At 45.3% G+C, this 20,578-nt stretch overlaps 1 long non-coding RNA gene across 1 annotated transcript; it reads right to left on the reverse strand.

The window, feature by feature from the left end:
* Positions 1 to 2,437: 2,437 nt before the first annotated feature.
* On the reverse strand, positions 2,438 to 16,793 carry LOC119402972 (uncharacterized). Its single transcript, XR_005186036.2, has 3 exons — positions 16,704 to 16,793; positions 14,186 to 14,234; positions 2,438 to 2,600 (listed from the first exon to the last, which is right to left on the reverse strand). It is a non-coding gene; the product is annotated as an uncharacterized LOC119402972 (long non-coding RNA).
* Between the last annotated feature and the right edge of the window lie 3,785 nt (positions 16,794 to 20,578).

Genomic DNA, 20,578 nt, shown 5'->3' on the forward strand with positions numbered 1-20,578 from the left:
CTATCATGACGTACACGACAAGTATCTCACGCTATTCATGTAATGACCTGCTCATGGTATTCGCCATACACTAATGTCCTCCCATGCAATTTTTTGTATGTGTCAAATTAAAGAGACGACCACGAGGGCGCACAGACGTAGCCGGCTAGATAGATAGATAGATAGATAGATAGATAGATAGATAGATAGATAGATAGATAGATAGATAGATAGATAGATAGATAGATAGATAGATAGATAGATAGATAGATAGACAGATAGATAGATAGAAATGGTCAAAGTACGTTTGGTTCGCTAAGAAAAGCTTCGCATTTAAAACTGGGGTGAGTAGCAGAAGCACAGCGTGGTAGTCTCATTGTTTTACATGTGTTACCATTAAGTTTCATTAGCAAAGAGTGGCACCAGCGGGAGCGTTTGTTCATGTCAGGTGGGAATGTACAGTCGCGCTCAATATGACTTGCAACACAGGAGCGCGTGGCCTCACGAGTTTAAAGATTACGCATTCCTTCGACTAGCCCTTATTTCTACCACTTAACGCTGTTCTCTCACTGGGGTATGTTCCCAAATAATAAAATAACATTAAGTTACAGAAATAAAGCAAGGTGAAGCTGTGCGCAATCATTAAACTCGTGAAGCCACGCGCTCCCGTGTTGCAAGGCATATTGAGCGCGACTGTACATTAATGGTCTGTTACTTTATCGCTATCGCGTTAAAGTGCTCCTTTCGCAGAAAGTACAGTGTCATCGTTGTTGGTGAGCGAAAAGTGGGCGTTGTCCGTGAGCGAAAAATCGAGATAGGTGCAAATAATCAAATAAAGAAGGCATGGCTCCAGTGGAAATTCAACACAGTTCTTTTGCGTGGCAGGCAGGTGTCCTACCATAGATCCATGCCAGTGCTTGTAACTGTTTCGAAAAAAAAAACCTTTATGGATGTCTTATAGTGCGAGGAGTGTGTTGCTCTACATGTAGTGTCACGTAATGCGAGAATCGCACCAGGCGTCAAAACATGTCGATTGCGCAACAAGTTGCTGTTTTCAAGGCCCAGTCGTTGTAAAGCACCCAGACAATATTTGCCATGATCATCCTCAGCAGCAACAGCATCAGCAATGTGTGCAGCTGCGCAGGTGCGCGTGTTGCCTTAAGGACGCATTGTGGGTACTTCGGCAATTCCCTAAAGAAATAATTATGCCGTAGGGGGCACTTCGCAACAGTCCTTACAGTGGGCAATCTACGACAGTTTAAAACGGCCGATGTTACGCGTGCAGACGTTCCTTTTCTTGAGGCATGGTTTAGGTGTCCACTGTGAAGGGAATACCGGCTAGCGATTCAGAAGGCAATGCACAGGGATCAGATTATGCTATCGCGTTCTACTCTTGTAGGCGGCGATCAAGCGTTCTGTAATTTTTTTTTATGTAGAGAACACAGTTATGACCAAACAGTTTTACAGATGAACCAACTGTTGTGGGCAGTTCGTAGGTGTAGGTGGCGACGTAAGAGAGTCCCAGCGCGGAACATGGAGCGACAACACTTATGACAGAATAAAAATATGAATCAGGCTGATTAGCGATTACACATTTGCGAATACACACAGACACTCAATCCATTTGATAGCATTGGTAACAGTGTTCAGGTTATTGTTTGAGAAGCAGCGAGTTATGGGGCACATTGCCAAAGGTTCTGGAAGTGCCTTAACCTAATACATGCAAGATGAGCGGTCTAAGGATGGTATAAGCCATTTCCTAAGGCTACCAGTTGTATTATACAAGAATTATATTTCCAAATCCCCGCTGCAGTTTAGGAAACAGTCGATTAGATTCAATGAAGGAACCTAACTGGAACCGCATGGCGTGATTTCAGGCGCGATTGACACGCAGTCGGAGGGACGCGCGCGTTTTTCTTTTTTGTTCTTGACGGACGCCGTTGCAAAATCGCGCCGCTGCGTCTTCCTACTCGGAGCAGAAAAAAAGAAACACCGCGCGCGGCGAGTCGCCCGCTCGTCGGCGAAACAGTTTAGGGTGCGGACGCTTGTTTGGTTTCTTCCAATGTCGCCAGAGGATGCTGACGTCCACGAATCTCGGCGGAACTTTTTGAAGCTGGCGTTAATTTTAACGAAAATCTAGCCACCTGGCAAACGCGGTGCGAACACGCCGCTGATTTCTTTCCATGCGGGTGCACTTTCGACCACGGCAACGCGGGCGTCTTCTGCGCATCGCGCTTTTCGCTCGCGGAAAACGCGCCATGCGGTTCCGCCTTAACAGTAGTGAACGATGTGTCATGACATGAATGCCTAGATTTGTTTCATAGCCAAACAGTGCGGTGTGTGAAGCTCCTCGCTCTCTGCTTCGCATCACATCGATTCCCACAGACCGTGTGATCTGCCGGATTTTTTTTTCGGCCTCTTGAGATTGAAGAACGATTTCCACAAGCTTTTTGTGACGATTTTATTAGAGCAACCTTCCTCGCAGTACGTTCTTGCCGTCACAAGGTAGCTTCTTGTCAACCACTTGTCTACAATGCGGTGCATATATATGAGTTTTCGCCGCCGAACTGGGTGCAATCGCAACGTGCTCCACAGATCGGGTCACCAGGTCTGTCGCAAGCCTAGAAAAGTGGGAGCAAGAATGTACAGCGATAAGTTGAATGGTCACGTGGTTCATTGCATCACTTAACTCATTTCGCATTCACTTGTGTAGAGAAGCAGCCTCTTTTTCAAACTTTAGGAATTCTGATTTCGGAAAAAAAAAGTTGTTTGAAATATGCTTGTTTTGTTCGGGTTTGACTATTTCAAAAAAATCAGTTTTATCTTCCTAAATATACGGGACATTTGGTCTCGATATAATAGGCCAATATTTTTATTAGCGTTCAGGCTTTCGTGTTCGTTTTGATAGAACGATACGTTTTCAGTGTCTTCGAATCTTTTCAAACTCCATTATTTATCCTTTCGCAACAATATTCCAATTACTCTCCTAGTTTATGTCATCTTCATGTCGTCTGCCATGAGAATTGTTCCAATTCGTGGGTATTTTCGCAGCATACAGCATGTTTACTATCAATTTTCCTTGTCTTTTTATCCAATTTCTGTGGCCGATTTTAACCCAGTTGTGCATTTTGTAGCTTCACAAAGAACCGGCCGCAGCAACCAATGTGTGGTAAAAAGCATGGTTACTGTTTTTATACGTTTTTTTTTATGTTTCTCTTATTTCATGGTACAAGAATTTCTGACCTTTGTGAAGTTTGATTCATGCTGTTGCCTGGATAAGATTTACAGCTAATTACGATAGTTGTACTCTCGTAAACTGGGCTATTAGTGTAATGTTTATTATAGGCCAAATGTCATTAGTAGAGAGCGAATTTTAGGCAAATGCCTATTTTGTTCTTTCGGCTCCGATCAAGCTGTTTTGATACATGAATATGAACTTGAGGTTATGAAGGGCTTTTATAGCGTTTTTATAGCGCCTATAAATGCCTATTTTTGGCGTTCGTGTCTAAGTGCTTACAAATGCCTGTAAATACCTTTTTTCAATAATTGGCGCTCAAACATGAACACTATTTAGCCTCAAGTTGCAGTTGCGATCCCAGGTGCAGTTTGAGATCGTTATTCACGCTACCGCGCAACATTGACTGTTCGGAAGTATGGGGTTCATCCTAGTCATCTAGTTCAAGCAACTCCCGGAAACAACCGCTAACAGCAGTGATGTGAGACACGTCGGCGATCATTCGCCGCCGCGCTGACATAGCGCGAGCGGTTGGCGAATGCGAAACCACGGAGAGCCGTCAGCGAAAAGGAGAGTGAAGAGCAAAAAAAAAGAATTAAAGAAAAAAACGCTGGCCTGCGCGGAAAGCGCAGCACAGTCACAACGAAGGCTGGAAGAGTGGCATTTCTAGAGCCCGTTATAAACTCTCTTGTGGCTACTAATACAACTACACTAGCAACCTACCCACTACGCCGCAAATCATAATTTTTGTGAAGTTGGAAAGCACCCACCACGACATTACTCGTCATTCTGCGAAGAAGCGAGGCACCCTCTGTAGAAAAATTGCTTAGTGGCTGCTTCCGTACTTCACAAAAATTATGATGATTTATAGCGTAGTGGATTCCTCGCAAGTGTACTTCTATTGGTTGCGAAGGAAGCCCATAACCTCCCATGATCCATTTGCTCAGGGTCTCAATAAGGTTAATTCCCTCTCTTTATCTCTTTCTCACATTAGCGTATGCTATAAAGCGTAGTGGGAGAGTAAAATAACAAACGGGCGTCACACAATGCTAATTACGTAACTAGTGGGTCCTTTAAAACTGCCAACCCATTACGAAGTGATCAGCCATAATTCTTCATCGTCATCAACCGTCGCATAAGAAACTGCACATAATGCCTTACAGATGGTACCTCGCTTCTCCGCAGAATGACGAATAATGTCGTGGTGGGTGCTTCCCAACTTCACAAAAATTATGATTTTTGGCGTAGTGGGTACGTTCCTAGTGTACTTGTATCAGTAGCCACAAGAGAGTTTATAACGGACTCTATAAATGCCGCTCTTCGAGCTTTCGCTGTGACTGTGCTGCGCTTTCCGCGCAGGCCTGGCGTTTTTTTTATTATTCTCGGCTATTCATTTTCCTTTCCCACCACTTGCTATTATACTACACATGGCTATGCTATACTATACTGCCTATGCTATGCTTTAGCTTCTCCGCTCCTCATTTCTATCCTCCTCGCCATTACTTCCATTTTGCACCCCTTTGCTATACTTACCATACATGGCTGTGGATAGGTACATGGTTTTGCCTGCGTTGCGCCATACATGGCAAAAGAACTGACAGTTTGATGAGTTGGTCATACATGACTGCGCTATGCTTTACCCTCTCCCCTCCTTTTCCATTTTCTAACCCTAACTTCCCTTTACCACACGCTAACAATACCATACTATACATGGCTATGCTATACATTGTTTTGCCCTTGTGACGCCATACATGGCTATGCTAGGCTTTACCCTCTCCCTTCCTCCTTTCAATCCTCCACACCCTCACGTCACTCCTCCTTACCCACGCTTCCCTTTCCCGCCCTCTTTCCAAACACTACTTTATGTGGATATGCGATATATGGCTGCGCTATACAAGGTTTTGCCTGCGTGGCGCCAAGTGGTATCAAATAACAACAAATAATGACAACGTACGACATCCGGGGCCCGTAATGTGCAATGCACTTAAAAAAGCTCTAACTTTTTTACAGGTAGATTGAGTCAGAACGCAACACACGCCATTGAGATATTTTAACTTGTTTAATTTATAAGTTGTCGTTTCGCGTTTTTGCACGCGTGAGGAAGTCGCCTCTTTTATGCACATCTTAACAGTCAAATGGCGCCTGCGTCTTCGGGGATTGGTGCGTCTCATTCTGACTCTTTCGTCTACACCGCCTCAGAAGCTTGCGGCGAACCTTGCCCCCACATGATCGTCTAAGACAGGGGTCTCAAAGTCACATCACTTAGCGGGCCCCAGTCAAGAAATTTCATCCCGCAAGGACCGGGGCAGAGGAGAAGGTCGGAGGGGGGGGGGGGTGAGGGGGTATTGAAGAAAATACTCGAAAGAGGCTAGACCTTTCCCATATCTAATATATGGGTCATTTCTGAAGGGTATTTGGCGTCAAGGGATTCGAACAACATAACGATATCGATCTGCAGAATGACTAAAATCGGGACGCCGATTTTGTAACACGGAGTTCATGTGCCACCGCATGGGGTACCTCACGAAAAAAACGCACGAGGCCAGTCACATCTGCACAGCGCGCCCGAACAAAGTGCTATTAATCGCACTAGGCAAGAAAATGATGCCGACTCCAGTTCAGAATCACAAAAATCCAGTCACAAAATCATTAAAAAATATGAGATGAAGACAGTCATATGCGGGTGCGGGCTGCTATCATAAGATAGCAGCGTGTTTGAGACCCTCGTCTAAGAAGAGGAATTAAATTCTATGCAATGCGGTCATCACTTTTGGCAGGGGTGTCGAACCCCTGAATAACGAAATTGCCAGGGAAGCGAGTTTTGTTCGTTCTCGTGAGACCTTCGATGTTGCGAAGATATGAAATACGCACACCAATTACATCGCACAACCCAAATTTATTTAATAAGTTGCTCAAAGCGACTTCTTGAAATTGCAAATATATAATAAATAATCGAAAATAAAGAAATCGCAATAAATAAAGCGCAGAAGGAAAGAGGAAGAGCCTCTCTACAGAGTACAGCAGGAGCGAGCGTTTACGAAAACTCTGCTCGCCAAAGTGGAGCACGTGATGCAGGTGAAAGAGAGACGGTGAAAGAAAGACACGGAAATATAAATTAGAGAGAAATAAGGGAATAGAGACATAAAAAGATAGAGAGACAAGGAAAGACAGAGAAAGAGAGAGAAAGAAACAGACAAGAAAAAGAGATAGAAAGAAGAGAGAGAAAGACAGGCAGAGAAAGAAAGAGAGAAATAATGAGAAACAAAGAAAAGGAGAAAAAGAAGCAGAGACAAGGAGTGAGCATGAAAGGAAAGATAGAAATGAGGATAGGAAAAGCGGAGAAAAAGAAAGGTGTGGATAGCGAAAGAAAGAAAGAAAGAAAAAGAAAGAAATAGAAACAGATGCAATAAAACAGATACAAGAAATAGAGAAACAGAAATAAGGATAACGAAAAAATTCGGCAGATCCCACGTACCGTGGGAGTCGATGTTATGCGAAGCATGCGGCGGGTAGGGGACTGTGGCGTAACTTTTTTTTACTGAGCGGCACGTTACAAAATGACGCTAAAGATTTGTATAAATTTTATACACACACATATATATGTTGAAGAGCCGCATATGTGTTATATAACCGGTTGTTTACGGTTGGGTATGCAGCGTGGGTATTACCAACAAGCGGTAAGCTGATATGCAGTGCCAGAGAACGCACGCACGTTTCACGAACCCGTGTACATGTGTGCAAGAATTTCTTGACAGTTTTTGAACAAGCGCATCATCACCGTGATCAGTGAGCACCAACAGCTGGTCATGACCTGTTATAGGATCCGGTCGTGATCGTGGTGACGAGGGCTACATGTGTAGTGATGTATGTGGTATAGTAGAGCTGTTGGAATTCGTGGATGCCTCGGTCATTTCGTCGACAAATTGTCTGTCGACAGAGCCGGCGACATGTCGGAATCTGAAGCCACCCATCGCGTTGGTGAGGTATAGGCCTTCGAGGCTGGTAGGCCTGGATAGTGCTACGTAGACCAACATGAGTGGATGGTGTTTGTCGTATTCGTAGACTACATGGGCGTATGTGACCAACGTAGCCTAGTCAACAAAGCGGCTGCCAATCAATCTGGCATCATCCTCGGTCAGCATGAGGCCATCGCCCAGCCTCGTAAGAAATGAAGAGGATACTGCGCCATTCTGGTGGACGAAGTGCACTTTACGGTGCGGCGATGTGGATATCATATGTAACTTTCGTTAATGTATTCCTCCGGGGTCGAGCAATGCTTCAATATAGCTTGCTGAATCATAGGAATACAAACGTAATCTTAATTAGACTGCTATAAAAGCGGAGTCAACACTAAAACTACAGACGTTAACCTGATATGACGCCTCTATCGTAGGAGTACTTATCGTAAGAGTAGCATGTAGTGTTTATTGCTTTCTTGTCAAAATAGATAGCCAACACCACAACCACAATTGACGTTGCACCGATATTACGTCTGCGTAGGCTGTTTTTCCAAACAAGTTTATAGACCTGGCGTGGCTCAGTGTTAGAATACCTGATTGCCACGCAGAATGCTTGGGCTTGATTCTTGCTGGGATCCTAATTTTCATTATTTACATTCGTTGAGTCAACGCTGCCGATGTTGGTTTTCCTTAACGCTTTAGCATTTAAGTAACCAATGTCTGTTCTCGCCGTTCCTGGGAAGCATATATTTTCGACCGACACGATCTTCGGACATTACGTTACTGGAGTGTCTAGTATCCCGGTGTGGCCCGTCATTTCTGCTATGTGGAGACTTTAATGCTCACCATCCTCGTTGGTGTTCTCGCCCACAAGACAATCGTGGAGTGGAAATCAATGAGCTTATTGTTAAACATGACCTGCAGGTACTTAATGACGGCTCATCCACATTTGTCGGCAGAGGAAAGCAACAATCCACCATTGACCTTGCCATATCAACGAGAGATGTATGCCTTACCTGGTCACGTGAAGCTGACCTATGGGGCTCAGATCATCTGCCGATTTGGTTGGTTCCCGAACATTCTCCTAGCCGCCAGAGTGCTGCCTACCAGGGGCGTAGCCAGAAATTTTTTTCGGGGGGGGTTCAACCATACTTTATGTATGTTCGTGCGTGCGTTTGTATGTGTGCGTGCCTATATACGCAAGCAAAATTGAAAAATTTCGGGAAGGTTTGAACCCCCCCAACCCCCCCCCCTTGGCTACGTCCCTGCTGCCTACAGTGTGACAAATTGGGACAAGTTCCGTCGGCTGATTGCAGGGGCACCGTCACACGACAACTTGTTCCAACTCGTGAGGGAGTGTCTACAACAAGCTACGGTACGACGACTGCGGAGCGTAGATAAACCAAACCCCGATTTGAAGCTATTGAGGCTACGTGCTTGTCGACGACGCGCTTACAGGAGGGCGCAGCGTTCTAAAGGAGTTCTGATTGGACGCTATATAACCGCTTAGATGCAGCCATACGGCGGCACACAAAACAACTTCGTCGAAGGAGCTGGGCCGCATTGTGTAGCTCATTGCATACAGCGAACGGTTTTGGAAGTGTATGGCGCATATTGAAGGCCCTCCGAACTCCCGAGGTCTGCAAAAATCCAACGGCAGCCTTGTGCATAACGACTGGACGGTCTCCGCAAATTCTTGCGGAAGAACTTGCCCATCTTTTCGCATCTCCTATGTCGAGAGACAACGCAAGCGGCGACCTGAATTCGTTGACAAGTGTTAGTTTGATGACAATTTTCTGTGGTCCCCCCTGTGAGATGGATCAAGCAGACTTTACTCTCGACGAGCTGCGCCATGCGCTCAGCCTTTCATATCGTCGCACTGCTCCAGGTGAAGATGCTGTTACGTACCAAGCCTTGCGAAACATCGATGAAGCCTTTCATCAGGGTATCCTAGACGAATACAACAAAGTGTGGAGAACGTCTCTGATTCCTACTGAGTGGAAATCATCTGTGGTGAAGCCAATTTTAAAGCCTGGGCGCCCTGCACAACATCTGAAGTCATACCGGCCAATATCGCTAACTTCTAGCGTTATGAAGTTGATGGAACGAATGGTACTGTTTCGTCTGGACGGCAGATTACAGGAGCTCTCTTTCTTCCCTGATGTCATGAGTGGATTTCGTCGTCACCGTTCAGCCCTCGACAGCATCGCAGATCTTGTATCATCGCTGGAATCTGCTCGAGCAAGCAGGCACTCTGCGTACGTTCTATTCCTTGACATACAGCAAGCGCTTGACTCGGTGCTACATAGGGCGATTATTTGCGTACTTATGACTGCGGGAAATTCAGGTCTTCTGCTACATTTTGTGCGTGATTTTCTATCGGAGCGCAGGATGAAAGTACGCGTCGGAGAAGCGACGAGTCAATCTCGCACTGTTAATTGTGGCGTCCCGCAAGGCAGCGTCTTGTCGCCGCTTCTCTTTAACAGTGTGCTAGCTGGACTTCCAAGCCGATTACCGCAAGAATGTGACTTTCCACTAGGCATAGCGATTTATGCCGATGATATCGCACTATGGGTAAGCGGTCCGTCAAACCATGGTCCCCGTCTTCGTGGAATATTGCAGAGAGCTCTGGATGCAACTTCAAAATACTTGGTGGAAGTTGGCCTGCACATTTCACCTGCGAAATCAGCCGCGATTGCTTACCACCCTAGGCAACGCGCTCGTCGAAGCATGAGCAGGCTACACCTCGAAGACACACCGATACAATGGATACAGCAACACCGCTACCTGGGCGTAATCATCGATGATCGTCTTTCTTGGCGCCCTGCTGTTGCCTCTGTACGGCGCAAATCGCTGTCCCTGTTCAAGTATGTGGCCGCCTTGACTGCTAGGGGCGGTGGCATTGACCAGACGACAGCGCTACAGGTGTACCAATCATCTGTACTCTCTTGCGTGATGTATGCCTTGCCAGTCTTGAATGTTGCGCCTGGTTTAATGTCTCAACTGGAACGGGATCATCGTGTTGCCCTCCGAGTCATGCTTGGCTTACGTCGAGAGGCCCAATCTATTCCATTACTCACTGAAGCGCACCAGTTGCCCCTAAGGCTACAAGCTGACCAGAGAGCGTTACATCATATCGAGCGCATGCACCGCGCCCCAGATGGCAAAGCACTCGTTAATAGGCTGATTCGGCGCCCGCTCTCTCGCATGGGGAAAATGGCGGCTTTGTTTACTGGCATTACTGGCAATTCGGACAAAACCACCTCTGTGACAACATCGAAAGGGCACAGTCAATGTATCTTCCCCATTCACCTGTCAATTCCAGGAATACGCAAAAAGTGACCAACCTGTTTCGGCACTATTCCAATTAGCCCAGTCCCACTTATTTGAAGAATTTGGAGATTACGTTAAAGTATTTACGGACGCATCTGTACGCAGCGACGGCCTCGGCGCTTCTGCAGCTTTCTTTTGTCCTTCGACAGACATCAGACGAGTGTTTAAAATACCTCACCCGTCATCATCAGTGACTGCGGAACTCGCAGCGATTGATGTCGCCCTTAAGTACGTGCAAGAAGGATTGCCTACATCGAAAGTCGTCATCCTTACAGACTCTCGTGGTGCCCTTAGCAGACTCACTGGAAAAGAGGCCGACAGCCCTATTTTATGCAGTATCGTAGAATCAGCCGACAAATTTCTCTCACGCGGGATGTCCCTAGCTGCCTAGTGGATACCTTCGAACGTGGGCATTGCTGGAAATGAAGAGGCTGATCGCCTCGCTTAATCTTGTAATCATGATGACTGTGACTGCCCGGAAATTTCGTCTATGATGGACAACGCTCGTCTGCTCATACGCCGCCACCTCCTAAAGCAGCACCCAGACCAGCGTGTCGCGAACGGATCGTTTCCTCCCCGTCTTCGTGGTCGTGGCTTGCCTCGTCGTTCCAGAGCACTGTTATATAAACTAAGAGTCGGTTCAGTATTGGTGCGCGAACGCTTATTCCGTCAAGGACGTGTGAACAGTCCGTTGTGCTCAGCTTGTGGCTCATGTGAAACACTTGAGCATCTTATAATACACTGTCCCGCGTTTGCTACGCAGCGGGCTTTGCTGATTAAGGAATATAAATTCCTCGGACCTAAATGCGCGACCATCGACGATTACCTCTTCCCGAGAGGTTGTGTATCTCGACGCGACCAGGCCCATCGAGTTCTGCTGACCTTTATGGACCAAACAGATCTGGGCACCCGTCTATAAGCGTTCCTCTTGTGTGTGTGTGTGTGTGTGTGTTTACCTATTTTTGGCCAAGTCTACGTCAATTTTTTTCTTCACTTTCCTATCTCCTTTCCTCTTTTTCTCCTCCTAACTTCCTTTCCTCTGTCTCTTCCCTCCTCCCGAAAGAGCACGCAGGCGTTGTGCCCCTCTTGGTGGCAGTTGCCAGCTACGCTCTCTCCCTCTTTTCACTGTGTCCTTGTGCTTGTATGTATACAAATCAAATAAATAAATAGATATAAACTGTCAATCACCTGTGGCACATACCCGTACACCGCGGCCCATGGTAAACGGGTATGTGCCACACGTGTCTAGTGGAAAGTGTTTGACGACGTACGCGACAGGATTTTAACGTTACTCATGTCATGACCCGGCAATCATATTCGTGAAATCCTCTTACCCTCGCATGCAAATTTTGGTCTACACCAAGTTAAGGAGGCGATCATGAGAGCACCCAGACGTAGGCGGCTAGATAGATAGATAGATAGATAGATAGATAGATAGATAGATAGATAGATAGATAGATAGATAGATAGATAGATAGATAGATAGATAGATAGATAGATAGATAGATAGAAACGCTCAAACTGCCAGAGGTTCGCTAAGAAATGCTTCGCATTTAAAAAAATCACAGCATATCCACGCAGTGAATGATGATGAGTGGGCGAAGCTGCGGAGGTTCATCGGTAAACCGTGAATCTTCCGTGAATTCTGCCCAGTACATCATCACCGACGTGAGATCGGGCGCGTTTATAGTAAAGGTTCGATGAGAGTTATGACGACTTGCAGCTCACTATAATTTTACATGTACGCTGTGAATTTTCATTGTTTAGAAAACCATTGCTTTAGAAAACATCTGGCGTCTTTCGTTGGTTTATTTCATCAATCAACGGCGTTTTGAACAAAATTTTTATTCTTTAATCACGCACAGGAGAAATCTCACCAGGCGCTACCTTGGAGGTAAACAATGGCTGCTAATGGGAATGACAGACAGAAGAAGTCGGCTTTTAGCTAAAACTTACACTTCTACTTCTACTAACGTTTCCTACTAGAACATGCCAATGGCTGCTATTGGGGAATGAGAGACAGAAGAATTCGGCTTTTAGTTAACGCGCACGCTGCGAATTTTTTTTTGTTCAACAACGCACAGGAAAAATCTCCCACCGGCACCACCTTGGAGGTCAAGATCTGGTACTAGCGTTACGACTGGTTACGCACTACGACTACGAGGGACGAACGGGTGCCGCTTTAAGGAGCTTCGCCCCTAAAAGAGCAACAGAGAAGGCTACGCATCTGAGCTGTTCCATCAGGCCTCGCGCCAGCAGTGCGAACCTGCCATAGCGTTTTTGTTAACTCTTTAACATGCCGCAGTGGGGCGGCTTTATCCCACGTCTACCAATCAGCGACGCTCTTCTTACTGTCACACCACTTCTTCTTGTTACGGTTTCATCGTGTGAATGGAGCAGTCGGAGCAACGGCGCGCTACCGGAGCTAAACGAAGAGGCCACGCAGTGGTTCACCCAGCGTTTCGCAAGACAACAACTGCCCTGAATTATCGACGTATTTCCTTTTTAAATAATACTAGGTGAAAGATGTGGTCGGAATACATAAGGAAAAGTTAAAATTTCTGGGCTAAATATCACCTTGACACTTAGCAGTTAAAAAATTGCGTTCACCCTGTTTTCAGGTAAACTAAAGCGGGGGCAGTTTTAAGGCGAAAGACCTAGCTCCCTATTTCAAGGTCGCGTTGTGCGGTAGAAAAATACCACCTGAACGCGCGAGCGGTGCGTTTATTTCGCCTTGCGTTCCCGTCAGAAATATTAAAATAACTGCAAATATAACGGGACCAGTGCCTATTCACGGGCAGGCACGTCCACGAAAGTTCGCCACGGCGGAAGAGACTACAGAGCAGCTCAAAATGTTGGTCATCCTAACCGCCGTCGGAGGAAGTGGTTATAGATAAAGCTGCACCAGCGGCCCGACGACAGCAACAGGATAACAGCATAAATTTCCAAAGAGCAGCATTTCGGTTGTTGGTGTTCAATGACAAAGAAATTGTGCGACGAAAACACGGACAGAAGAAAGGTACAAACACAGCGCAAACTTTCAACTGAATTTATTGCAAACTGAATTTATTTCAACTGCATCCGCGTGATGTATACAGGGGCAATATATATAAGCACATCCAGTGGCACAATAAAATCAGTTGAAAGTTTGCGCTGTGTTTGTACTTGTCTTATGTCCGTGTTTTCGTCGCGAAATTTCTTTAATGTCATTGATTCCATAGAAGATCACTAGAAGGTTCAACTACGTTTTTGCCTTCGCATTCTTAGAATGTTATGAGCATCACCGTAATTTTCGTAGATAACTGCATGTGGAGCTAGGTGATGTGAACTGATTTGAAATCTGGAAACAAGCCAAGGTATCGGGAGTTCGCATATTTTAAAATTTGCTATAATAATTTATGCTATCAAGAAAAGACCTCTGATGTAGGAAAGACCCCAAAAAGGCAGTACTGAACACATGACACAGTTTATAGTGTGTGCACTTCACGAAAGCGATCTATCAAATCCCCATGTTATGCGTTGCCTTCCATAAGTGCTCCTGTGACGGAAGTAGAAAAATTTACTTCATTATATAAGTAACTACACAATAATACCAAGATCTCATATAGAGGTGTGCCGGTTACACTGTATGAACTATTTTTCGGGAAACAATTGCAAGGACAAATACACTGTTGCTTACTTGATCTGCACACTCTGGCTTGTTGAGGTCATCCGTGCTTGAGATATACCTATAGGGAAATGAAAGAAACGTGCACAACATCGATTAGAACTATGCGGTCTTTGCGTTATTGCCCTAGTAACACGCAATGTCGCGACAACGTTGAAGCAAGTTTCTCAATGTAGCGGCAACGTTGTGTCAACATTTTGTGCTACTGGGGTGATGGGATTAACAAAATGGAAGCAAAATTCTTGTTTTGGTTCCCTTTTACTTGCCTGTGGTCACATTTAGTGGTTGACCAAGAAACAGAAGGTTATACAATTTGTTTGCTCGCGATGCAGATTCATTTGCTTGCTTTGTGAGCAGGAATTGCTTTCAGAGGGCTTGTATGTGTGTGAGAGAGAGACAACGACACGTGATTCCGGCCCCAGGACGTAAACCCTACTGCTCTTTTCTTAGTTGTTTTGGCCCAAAGCTAATCAAAGCTCTTGCGCCACTGTTATATCGGTGGGCCATCGTGTCGTTGGCGCCTGACGCTACAAACTCTTATCCACTATGGGGGAATGTCCAAGAGCCGAATGAAATTAATCCACATTAACTTCTAACGAGACACATATCAAAAGATAACCAGAGTAGTAAAGATAACATAGCAATTTGCGTTTATAGTGAGTTTATCATTAGCTACAAACTCAGTAATGACCGAGAAAGCATAACTGTTGCTTTGACCGAAGAAGGAATCCCCAAGTTCAAAAAAAATTCGGTAGATCCCACGCGTTGTGGGAATTGGTTTTATACGAAGCAGCCAGCGAGTACTTCAGTGCTGTATTTTATGACTTTGAGCCAAGCGTTACTAGGTGGATAGACGTGTTTTTGTAAGTGTAGTAGCTGTGTGCACATGATGGGCTTACTAGGCACGTCGACAACACTGGCGTTTAGAGGGTAACTTATGGCGCGACGTTACTAAAGCCATCACGTTAGAGTACATACGTATGTATTATTGAAGCTAAGTGCACTTAAAGGTGCAATCATGTAAATATCATGCGTTACATTCGTTAATGTATTCCTCCGGGGTCAAGCAATGCTTCAATATAGCTTGCTGAATTATAAGAATAACAATGTAATGTTTATTAGACGGCTATAAAAGCGGAGCCAACAATGGAACCACAGACGTTAATCTGACATGACTCCTGTATGGTAGGAGTACATATGTAGTGTTTATTGCTTTAGAAGGAGGTCTTGCTGGGCGAGTTGGTAATATACCATTATTAAGGTCGAAGAAAACGTACACTCGACAACTAAAATAAAACTGTTTTATTTTAGTTGGCGAGTGTACGTTTTCTTCGACTATGATTTTTTCCTCGCCAGACGAGTTTTCCTCAAACCCTACACTTTGTACCATTATTAAACGTACGTACAAGTAAGACGCTGCACTAAGTAGCCTGCTTTAGAAAGAAAAAACGCGGTTGATAACTCCGTCATAGGAATCGGGATAACACGAAAGTAAAGCGTGCCCTTACAGAAGTAACTGAATGCTTACTGTACATTGATATAACAAAGTTTGCACAATGTATATTGATGTCTGGCAGCTAATGGCGCCACTTTGGTCATTGGTGGTACATCTCTATCCCGATAACTAACGTCCCTGCTAAATGACTAAACAAACCCTTGTGATAGCTGTAGTAGTTAACGTTGAAAGCGTAATTAGAGAACGAGGTTTGATAGCCAGAAGAGCGTCGCATATTGGACGCAGAACTTGGTCGCCATCCCGCGGCATGTTTAATTGTGATTGAACACCACGGCCGGACTAGAGGGAAACGCAAAGCGCGTCGTGCCGCCCCGGTAGCCCGGCCGCGATTTTTCTCGGGGCGAGCGCGTGAGCATGGAACGCGGTGTTACAGCCAGGTGAGGCAGGCGCTCGTCGCAGAGCTATTTTTCCTTTGTATTAGCGTGATGCTGACCGAGGCCGACGCTTTTACGACGCTTGGGCAAAGGTCGCCACTTCGCGGTGTGTTAAGGCATTGAAAAAATTCAACTTCTATTGAAAACGCGCCGAATGGGGCGGACGCGTAACGCGTTGCAGGTGCTAGTCGCGGAGGGCCAAAGCAATGACGAATTACTTTACCTTACCACTACCAGAGGTCAACACCACCCTAGCCGATAGGACAGTGGTAGATATAAAAGGCGCGTTCGTAAAGCCTGCAGAGTCTGTGACCGTGGCGTAGTGGATAGCATGCCCGGCATCTGCTGTTGCGGACCGAGCAGTCGTGGGTACGATGCCCGTTGACGGTACCTTTTTTTCCTTGCCATCTGATTGTGTATATTTTTTCGACGTCATTTACGTGACGGAAATACGTCACTGATGTCTTGGTGGACCCCGGCATAAAACACTTTCGTGTTAAAAAAAAACAGTCGATTCAGTTTTGAGAATGGCCTGAACACGGAACCACCAGATAGAAAAAAACATTACACGAAATGGTAAACACGGAGACGACAATACGTGCCACCAAGTACAGCTTGAAACAATGACGGCGATACTTACTCTACCATGACTGTGAGTGCGAGCATCAGGATGAGTGCAGCCTTCACAGCTGACATTGTAATGCTCGTCGCTGCACAAGTTCCCTCGTTCAGCTTGCAGTGCTCTGGCAAATGACCCGCGTATTTATACAAACGTCGAAGCGAAAGGGTTACAAAACATCTAGCGGATCTTCTTTTTTAGCCACGTGATTTTTTTTATGAACAGCTGCAGATGCCTCTTGGTTTCCTTCAGACTTGATCTGATGAATATAATGAAGTCGCCAAACACAATGAATATTTTCCACGTACCACTATGGAAGGTTGTTAACATTTCGGAAGGAGCTGACCTTAGAAAAAAAAAGAAAACGCGCATCAAACTTGAAGAACAACATTCAATGCAAATGACAGTAATACGTTCTTTTCCTAGTATCAATGTATTAGGAAATTTCAGAAATCACGCGTGGCAATGATTCATTTTCAACAACATCCTGCTCATGAACAGTGGTTCGTTACGGCAATGTGGAATTGACGTCAACCACTCTCGCGCTTAGAGTTTGCATTGATAAGTAGCTGAATAGTGACGTCTGTGTGTACATGTTCTAAGCATTTTTCATGGAACGCCGCCCCCATAGGCCACCAGCATACTCTGATTGCTGAGGATAATGGTGCCGCACCTCAATTCTGTTCTTTTAAAAATATTGTTTAGTTATTCTTCTCACAGGCGCTTTATTCCTGGCAATTTCATTGCCAGCAGAGTAGCACGTTCAAACGCGTACGCAAAATAATTATACTGTATTTTAGTGGCAGTTTTTTTCGTGCTATTTCGTTTAATGCTAATCAGCTCTCCCTACCAAATGTAGAAATATGATTAAAGTTCCACAAAGATTGTGTCCTGTTTAAATTCACGCGTTTCTGGTAATATTAACATGGTTTTGTGTTTGTATCATATTGCGTCAGATCCCGCGTATTGTGGGAATCGATTTCAGGCGAAGCAGTGGGGGAGTGACAGTTCACGCTGAATTTTTCGCCTTGAACCAAGAGTTACGAGGTGGATCGACGTATTTGTGTATATTTAATAGTTGTGCGCATATTGTCGGCTTGCCAGGCACATTGACTATACTGGCGCGTAAAGGGTGTCTAGAGGTCTGCCGTAAGGTCGGCAGTCACGTTAGAGTAGAGATGCAAGTTTTATCGCGACGAAGTGCAGGCTACGGTTCTATGATATGCATATGATCCGTAGCGTTCGTCGGCGCATTGGCGCAACGTTTGACTACAGGTTCCATAGTCGCGCTCAATAACAACTAGACGTTTACTCGAAAATCACGTTTACGAAGATAAAATATGGCTCATGCCTTTGTAAAGGTGGCAGTTTTAAACCACCCACCTGATTAATACGCAATTCACACAGTGATGGCTATTAGCAAGTGATTGTTATGCAAGCGGATAGCCATCACTGCAACCATAATTGGCGTTTCCCCGACATAACGCTTGCGTGGGGGTGTTTTTCCTAAGAAACATTTAAGTGCAATGCAGAATGCCTGGGTTCGATACTGGCTCGAGCTGTGATTTTTGTTCGTTGCTGTCAACAGGATTTTAACGCGAGAGCGTTAAAGAGCTCGTGTCGCAGAAATGTCGGAGTCTACGCCGGCGTCGTTGGCTGTGAGCAAAAATCAGCCTTGTGCGTAAACGAAAACCGAAATACATGCGAATAAAAACCCGCCAGATCCCACGCGCTGTGGGAATCGATGTAATGAGAAGCAGCCAACAAAGAGCTGCACACATCGCCTTGTTTGCCTTTGAGGCAAATGTCATTCATGTCATGACATCTAGTGCACTACATATCGCATGTTTCTGATGCATGCATGCAAGCATGTACAATCTGGTATATACAACGCTAATGAAACGTATATCCTGATATATTCAAGGCATGACCTCTCATGTATGGTCGTCACGCACTCGGGTCATCCCGTATCAATTTTGTATTATCCAGATAGCAAAACCGCAGGAGGGCAACAAGACAGTGTCACGTAAATCATAGTATATTTGACATGACTATCAGGATTTGCATGTTGCCACCCGCCATATATGTTCGTCGTACAGTCACCTCATGCAATACCAATATTGGTGTATATCAATCCAGCAAAACAGCCGCGAGTGACCCATTAGCGTGGCATGGAAGTCATGCCCCACGTGATATGCAAATCGTGATTTTCATGTTACCAGCCTGTCGTTTATGTTCATTATACAGTCGCGTCAAGCAATGCCGGTTTCGTTGTATGTCAAGCTATCGAAACGACCTCGAGCGAACCATCAGCGTCGGAGGTAAATCATGCCGTACATGAAAAACATGTCCCGTTTGTCATCTCTCGTCATTTATGTTCGTCGTAGAGTCACATCAGGCAATACCAATTTTCGTGTATATCGAGCTAGCCAAACGGCCGCGAGCGCACCATGAGTGACGCATGTAAATCATGACCTACGGGACACGCATGCCAATATTTTCATGTTACCACCTGTCATTTTTGCGAAATTTCGGAGTCGGCGTCGGCGCCGTTGGTTGTGAGCAAAAGTCAGCGTTGTGCGTTAGCGCAAGATCGAATTAGATGCAAATAAAAATGTTCCGTTTGAGTGGGAATCCAACACAGGTCTCCAGCGTGGCAGGCAGGTGTTTTACCCCACTGGAGCCTTGCCAGTGCCTGAAATTGCATCGTAAAAAAAACCCTGCACAGGGGCTGTATAGTGCGAAGAGACAAGTTCTTCAAATCCGCTCCAGCCTGTTCTCATATGTACGGTAGCAAACCGGTTTTCCTAAACTTGTTTACCTCCCTGCCTTTCCTTCTCTAATATTTCTTTTCTCTCTTGACACATCTAATATTCCGTGGCAGAAGGGTAGAATCGCATCAGGCGTCAAAGCATCTGAATTGCACAACGAGTGCGCGGTTTAAGGACAACTCATTACAACGTTCTCAGTATTAAACCATCTACAGCAGCAACAGAATCAACACAGTGAGCTGGTGCGTGTGTTACCCCACGGACGCGCAGTCGGTATTTCGCTAATTTACCAAAGGACTGAATGGGCGCTTCGCAACTGTACCTGCAGTAGGCATTCAAGGTACTTTAAAACGGTCAGTCTAACTCGCACACACCTTCCTTTTCTTCAGGCACGGTTGAGCTGTTCACCGACAAGCGAAGCCACACTAGCAAATGAGAATGACATGCGAACAGGGCCCGTATACGCTATCGCGTTATACTCAAGCGTCCGACAACTTTGTCGCTCATAGACAACGCTCTCAATGTCAGCACCGGATTTCCTGTGACGCGAGCTGCTCAACGCTCTCGCGTTAAGATTTCCAAAGTGTATTCTTACGGCTCCCGGTTTTACGCGTACTGTGATTCACCTGTGTTACATACCTGTATACCACTGGCCGTATTATGCATGTGTGTCCCACGTGACTTCTGGAAAGGGTTTTGTTACGTGCCCGGCAAGTTAGTTACGTTAATAATGTCAGGACCAGTAAAGCGTGTTCGTCATAAACTCATATCCTCCTATGCCCACATACAAAAGTTAGGGAGACGACCACAAGAGCGCCCAGCCATAGATAGATAGATAGATAGATAGATAGATAGATAGATAGATAGATAGATAGATAGATAGATAGATAGATAGATAGATAGATAGATAGATAGATAGATAGATAGATAGATAGATAGATAGATAGATAGATAGATAGATAGATAGATAGATAGATAGATACGGTTATAGTGCATATGGTTCCGTAAGTAAAAAAGTCGGCAGATCCCACCAGTTGTGGGAAACGGTTTCATGCGAAGCAGTCAGAGAGTACTTCTATGCTGTATTTTATGGTCTTGAGCCAAGCGTTAGGAACTGGGTCGACG

Source organism: Rhipicephalus sanguineus, chromosome 8 (assembly GCF_013339695.2).
Source record: "Rhipicephalus sanguineus isolate Rsan-2018 chromosome 8, BIME_Rsan_1.4, whole genome shotgun sequence".
Classification (NCBI taxonomy): Eukaryota; Metazoa; Arthropoda; class Arachnida; order Ixodida; family Ixodidae; genus Rhipicephalus; species Rhipicephalus sanguineus.